The following is a 6,000-nucleotide window of genomic DNA, read 5'->3' on the forward strand; positions in this document are numbered from 1 at the left end:
TTTTTTCAATGAATACCTGTACTGTTTTTAAACCTCAGTTGGAAGTGGATGTGGAGGGCTGACTCTCTGCATTCATCTGTGCCATGTTATATAGGGGACTTGATCATCTGCGGATTTTGGTACCCATGGGGGACCTGAAATTAGCAGTTACCAATTGTAGTTAAGTTTTGGGTAGTCAAAAGTTATATGCAATTTTTGACTGAATGGGTGTCAAGCCCCTAACCTCTATACTGTTCAAGGTCAATCGTAGAATGGGTGTGTGCGTGTGTGTGATTTCATTCTACTATGTGTTCTCTGAGCTTCTTGGATCTGCATTTTGTGTCTTCCATTAATTTCAGAATATTTATAGCCAATATATTTACATGTATTTCCTCTACCCTGAGCTAATTCTCTTTTATTTGTGAGATTCAAATGACAGCTACTTTTACTATTTGATATTGTTATCCAGCTCTTAGGTATATTCTTTGGTTTTATTTACTGTCTTTTTTTTTTAATCTTTGTAAAATTTTGGTATTTTCTATGGACCTATATTTAATTTTACTATTTTTTATTCTTGCTAATTCACATCTGTGATGAACCTTCCATTTGCCTCTTAAAAACATTCTTTTCTCTATTGTTTTTCCAGCACTTTTATTTCATTCAGGTTCAGTGAGTTTGCTGAAATCCCTCACGCTGTCTACCTTGATCCCTATAACACGTAGGAATCATATAAATTTTAGGTTTCCTGTCTGCTATTTCTATGTCTAGGACATATTTGGGTCTAGTTCTGTTTATATCATTATCTTTTTATAGTAGATTTTTCTTCTGTTTCTTTGTATGCCATATAATTTTTTTCCTTTTTTTATTTTGCTTAGACATTTATGTAATTTATTAAGTGATCCTCATGATTATTCTAGTTGTACACACAATCATTACAATAATATTGACTATATACTGTGTGCTATTCTCTAAATCTCCATGGCTGTTTTGTAACTACTAATTTGTACTTCTTCTCTTGACCTTTTTAACCCATATAATTTTTGCTTAAGAATGGATATCATTTGTTGAACAGTAGAGACTGAAGGAAATGGTATCTTGCCTGGAAATTAATGCACTCCTTTTGCTTGATATTAAATATGGAACTTGAACTGACCTTCATTTTTGTTGCTACTATGGCTATTCAGTGCACTGCAGAATTCACGTTTCTCTAGCATTACCTTATATTTAGGATGGTGGTTGACTTGCCAGATATTTTCAATGTCTAATCCACCTTAAGCTTTAAATCTTCCCTTTGTACATGTAACCTAGAAAGAGGACCTCTCACTTGATTCTCCCACTGCGCTAGCAGTGGAATGCTATTACTGGTAACACCATGCCTGTTTCTGTCGATTGCCCAGTGATGTCAGCTACCCAGTAGGTTCCACAAATGTTTTAATTTGCAGAATATCTAATCTTTTGTGCTGTAATATTAGGAGCCAATCTCGTTCTAGTTTGCTACCTCCTTAGGCCAGAGGAGTGAAAATATTGATTTAAAGAACATTCAACTAAGTGAAATTATAATATGTATTATAACGCATTATGAAATTCTCACTTAAAAATTCATACCTAAACTTTTTTATAAACTTATCGGAAACTAAGAAAGTGAATTTCTCCAATGACTGCACAACAAATCTATTTCAAAACAAGATTGCCAAATACATCTAAATCAACAAATAAAATAGATATAACGATATTGAGGGAATTATCAAAGTAATCATTAACTATAATGGCTCTTAAGGTTTTTGAAATAAATGTATGTCATGCTAAAAAAAATCACACTGTGTCCCATTCTTCTTTTCGTTATATGACCAAATATGTGTGCTGAAATCTGTATCATTCTAGCAATAAAAACATTTATCCATAGATAATTTTATTAATTGAAATTAAAGTATATAAAATTCATCCCTATCAACATCATTAAGACATGCATTTTGAAAGACATTGCAGTTCCTCTTTGAAAATTTTTCAATTTGTGTACTATATTTAATTATTGCATAGGAGTAAAGTAATGATAATTACAATGATAATTCAATGTAGACAAAGGTTACATAGAACTTTATTAACACAGGAAATAAAATTTACATATATTTTTGTTGCAAAACGTTATGCTAGTGTACAATTCAGGAAAGTAATTGAATTTCAATAGAAATTAAAGAATAAAGAAATGATACAAAATCTGGTGTTTTACGTATTTCAAATTGATTATTGGGAACATAAAATAAGAATGACATGAACTAAATTGTAAGTTTCTTTTCCTCCATTAAGTTGATGATGTATTGTTTTTGAAGTTAATAATAAATTGCATAGATGTATACATTTTTAGTGAATTTCAGAGGCACGTGAAATTTAAAATATTGAATAACACTAATATTAATCATTCTCTATAGGAGCAATAAGAGTTACCAAAGATAAGATTAAGATTATATATTTTGCTATCATCTATTTAAACAAACTCAATTACTTATTTACACCTACAAGCTATCAACTACCAGGGAACAAAAGATAACAGAACTAGAATTTACTGAATATATGCACTATGTCAGATATATTTTCTTTGGTTTCACACATTATTTATGAATTAAATCTAAATATAATATTTTTTTTGTAGATAAAGACTGAGTGAGGACAATCAGTCTTCTCTAGTTTATACAATCAGAGCTAAGTATATTCTGGCTGACCTAAAATTCATATTTTTTCCATTCTAAATATGTGTTTTCTTTTTTAAAATCTAAAGGGATTTTTTAAATGACTCTTGATACACTGTGCATTAAAACATCAGAAAAGTGTTTCATAAAAACAGAAGTAACTATAGTAGATGAATCACTATGAAAATATTTGGTTTTTATTACTTTGTTGACTGTATCCTTGACATCTTGATTTCTTAGACTGTAGATCAGAGGATTCAACATGGGAATCACCTCTGTGTAAAACACAGACGCCTCTTTGACAGTGTGTCTGGAGTTTTTAGAGTTGGGTACACAGTAGAGGAAGAGGATGTGCCGTGGAAGATGGTGATGTCCGCTAGGTGTGAGGCACAGGTGGAGAAGACTTTGTGGTGCCCACCGGCTGAATGCATCTTCAGGATGGTAACAACAATGAACAAATAAGATGTGAGAATGACGTGCAGTGTACTTACCTCATTAAAGGTGGCAACAGTGAAAAGAAGCAACTGGCAAATATAAGAATCAGAGCAGGAGAGGGAAATCAGGGAGGACAACTCACAACAGAAATGTATTGAAACCCCAAAAAGATAGTTTGATAGCAGAACATGCAAGTACCAAGGAACATGGAACTCCTCACGCATAGGATACAACCACCAGCGGAGCACAGAGTCTTTGGGACATGGTGACTGTGTAGAGCAGAGGGTTGTAAATGGCCAAAAAGCAGCCATAGGCCATCACAGCAAATAGAATTAATTCAGTCTTCACAAAGGTACAAAAGAAAAAGAATTGCATCATACAACCTAAAAATGAAATAGTTCTGTCTTCTATGAGTACGTTCACCAGCATCTTGGGAGCAATGATGGAGGAATAGCAGAAATCCACAAATGAGAGATGGCTTTGAACAAAGTCCATGGGGGTGTGTAGTTTGGGGTTAATTTTGATGATCACAATCATTCCAAGATTTCCTACCACTCTGAAGCTGTAGATGGCTTGATACACCAGGAAGAGGGGAACCTGTGGATCCGGGTAATCTGAGAAGCCCAACAAGGTGAATATGGCTCCAGCAGTTGTATTTCTCCTTCCAGAAACATATTTCTTCATGGTAGGATCTGAAAATCAGACCTGCAAATTATATATTATGGAGAATGATTGATGCATGAAGCATGCCTAATTCTTTCCTGTGTAGAGTGAGAGGTAAAACAAAATAATCTGGGTTAAATCTCGATAGGTGTTAAGGATCCAGGAATATCTAAAGTTGCATACAATGTTTAATAGTTAATGTTACTTTCTCAAAAATTTAGAAATTCTGTTCTTGTTCTTAAATATCATTTTAAAACCTACAAATGTACTAGTTATGAACTTGAGTGATTAGATGGTAGTATGTAACCAAATCCTCATGGAAGACATTCTAATCTCATTGAATTCTTAAATTCTGCAAGGAAAACTTTAGAAAAGTGAAATAATATATTATTGGTGCTATAATTACTCATGACAAGTGGAAGCATGTGAAATAACTTCTATAATTAGAGTTAATTTCTGTAAAATCATATCTGCATATGTTGTGACATAAATAAAAAATAGAATACGTTCTTATTTATGTCCATATTTTAAATATGAGTCTAGCACTTTTATCAGTGGTCAGAAGAAGCTGGAAGAAGCAATAAACAAATCTTTTCCTGGAGCCTCTGAAAACAACACAGCCCTATCAGAAACTTGACTGCAGCCCAATAAAACTGATTTTCCACTTCCAGCCTCCAGATCCATAGGGGAATAAAAATCTCTGTTTTTGTAAGCCATTAAGTTTCTGCTCATTTCTTACAGCAGCCATGGGAAACTAATGTACATGGTAACCTTCATTCCAGCTCTGCCCTCTAACTCCTATGAAAACCAGAAGCCAGTCTCTTTCTTTTGCTCTAAAGCCATTTGGGTGCTTCTTTGTAAGCCACCCTTCTGTCCCCAGAAAGTAATAAACCTTTTTATACATTCAGGTATTTAGCTCCCATATAAATAGGTATATGCCTTCTTGAATTATACCCAGTTTAGTCCATATTAACGAGTTTATAAATATGGTGAAAAAGACTATTCTCCAAATATCACCGACATAACCAGTTGATAAGACAAAGCTGAGTATATTGCTTACGTTAGTAAGGGAGAACACCAACTCACAGAGCTTTGGCTGTTTCTAGGGAGATGGGAAGGCAAGTAAAGAATGTAAAAATTGGAAGTTTGGTTTAAGTTGCTTCTTTCAAAGCAAGGGTGTGATTAGGATTAACTAGAGATCAAGAGACAACAGTACTAAAAGGATTTTGTGGTGAGAGATTAAAAAAAAATTAGGAAGTAAACTGTAGGTTGATGTTTTCTGTTGAATAATCCATGGATTGTTTAGAAATTTTTGTAAGGAGCAATGAAAATATTTCCCTGGGAGAGCGGGTTCAGTCATCTTAATGGAAACAGAGGAAAAGCAAAGTCATGTTAATGTAGATAGCAAGGGGGGCGTTTAATTTAGTTTCCTGGTTAAGTATGGAAGTTGAGGGTTTTTATTTTGTGTGATATCTGTAATTTGCATTTCTTTTTATTTAAAAGTTCTCAATGAGAGCAAAAATACTACTATAAATAGCCAAATTTTACCTCAAATAGACTACTTTGGCATTTTTGATTTTTAATGTAAATAACAGAGACTATTAGATTATATATAATATATATATATATATATATATATATATTATATATAATCTTCCCTTAATAAACCATACATGGGGGATATCTGATCAGTTGCCTACAAAATCTTTGACATTTTTCTAATATCAGATAATATAAAATCAGATGCGGTAAAGCAATATGATCTGCAGTGCCAACTTTATAAATTCAAATCTAAAATAACCAGCCAATATCATACCTGCTATGTACCAGCTGATATAATGTTAAAAGCTAAATTCTAGCTATATCCGTACTCCTAACAACTGTGCTTTTCTAGAACACTTGTATATACAGGGAGTATAATTAGCTTACTTTTATAAGAAAGGTCTCCTTTACCCTCCCTTGCCCTCCAACTTTCCTGGATACTTGCAGGGACATTTTGCATCACACTTAAGAAGAATGCAAGTCCTGGGGATTATGCAGACATTCTAAGTGATTTTCTACAAAAGCAATGTTGTTACTGGGGATAATGGTCTCTGTTTACAACAACCTAAGAGGCTTGGACCCCTCTATCCACAATTCCTAACAGATCACCCAATTAGTGTTAGGTTATTAATCGCCTTTCTAAAGAGTAAAAAAGAGTAACAAGAATGGATATTTTGAGTACCGCGTGGGAAAAATG

At 33.4% G+C, this 6,000-nt stretch overlaps 1 pseudogene; it reads right to left on the reverse strand.

Annotated features, from left to right (window-relative positions):
* Positions 1-2,759: 2,759 nt before the first annotated feature.
* Positions 2,760-3,782, reverse strand: LOC120610798 (olfactory receptor 5D16-like; annotated as a pseudogene).
* Between the last annotated feature and the right edge of the window lie 2,218 nt (positions 3,783-6,000).

The sequence above is a fragment of the Pteropus medius genome, unplaced genomic scaffold (genome assembly GCF_902729225.1).
Source record: "Pteropus medius unplaced genomic scaffold, Ma_sr-lr_union100, whole genome shotgun sequence".
NCBI lineage: Eukaryota > Metazoa > Chordata > Mammalia > Chiroptera > Pteropodidae > Pteropus > Pteropus medius.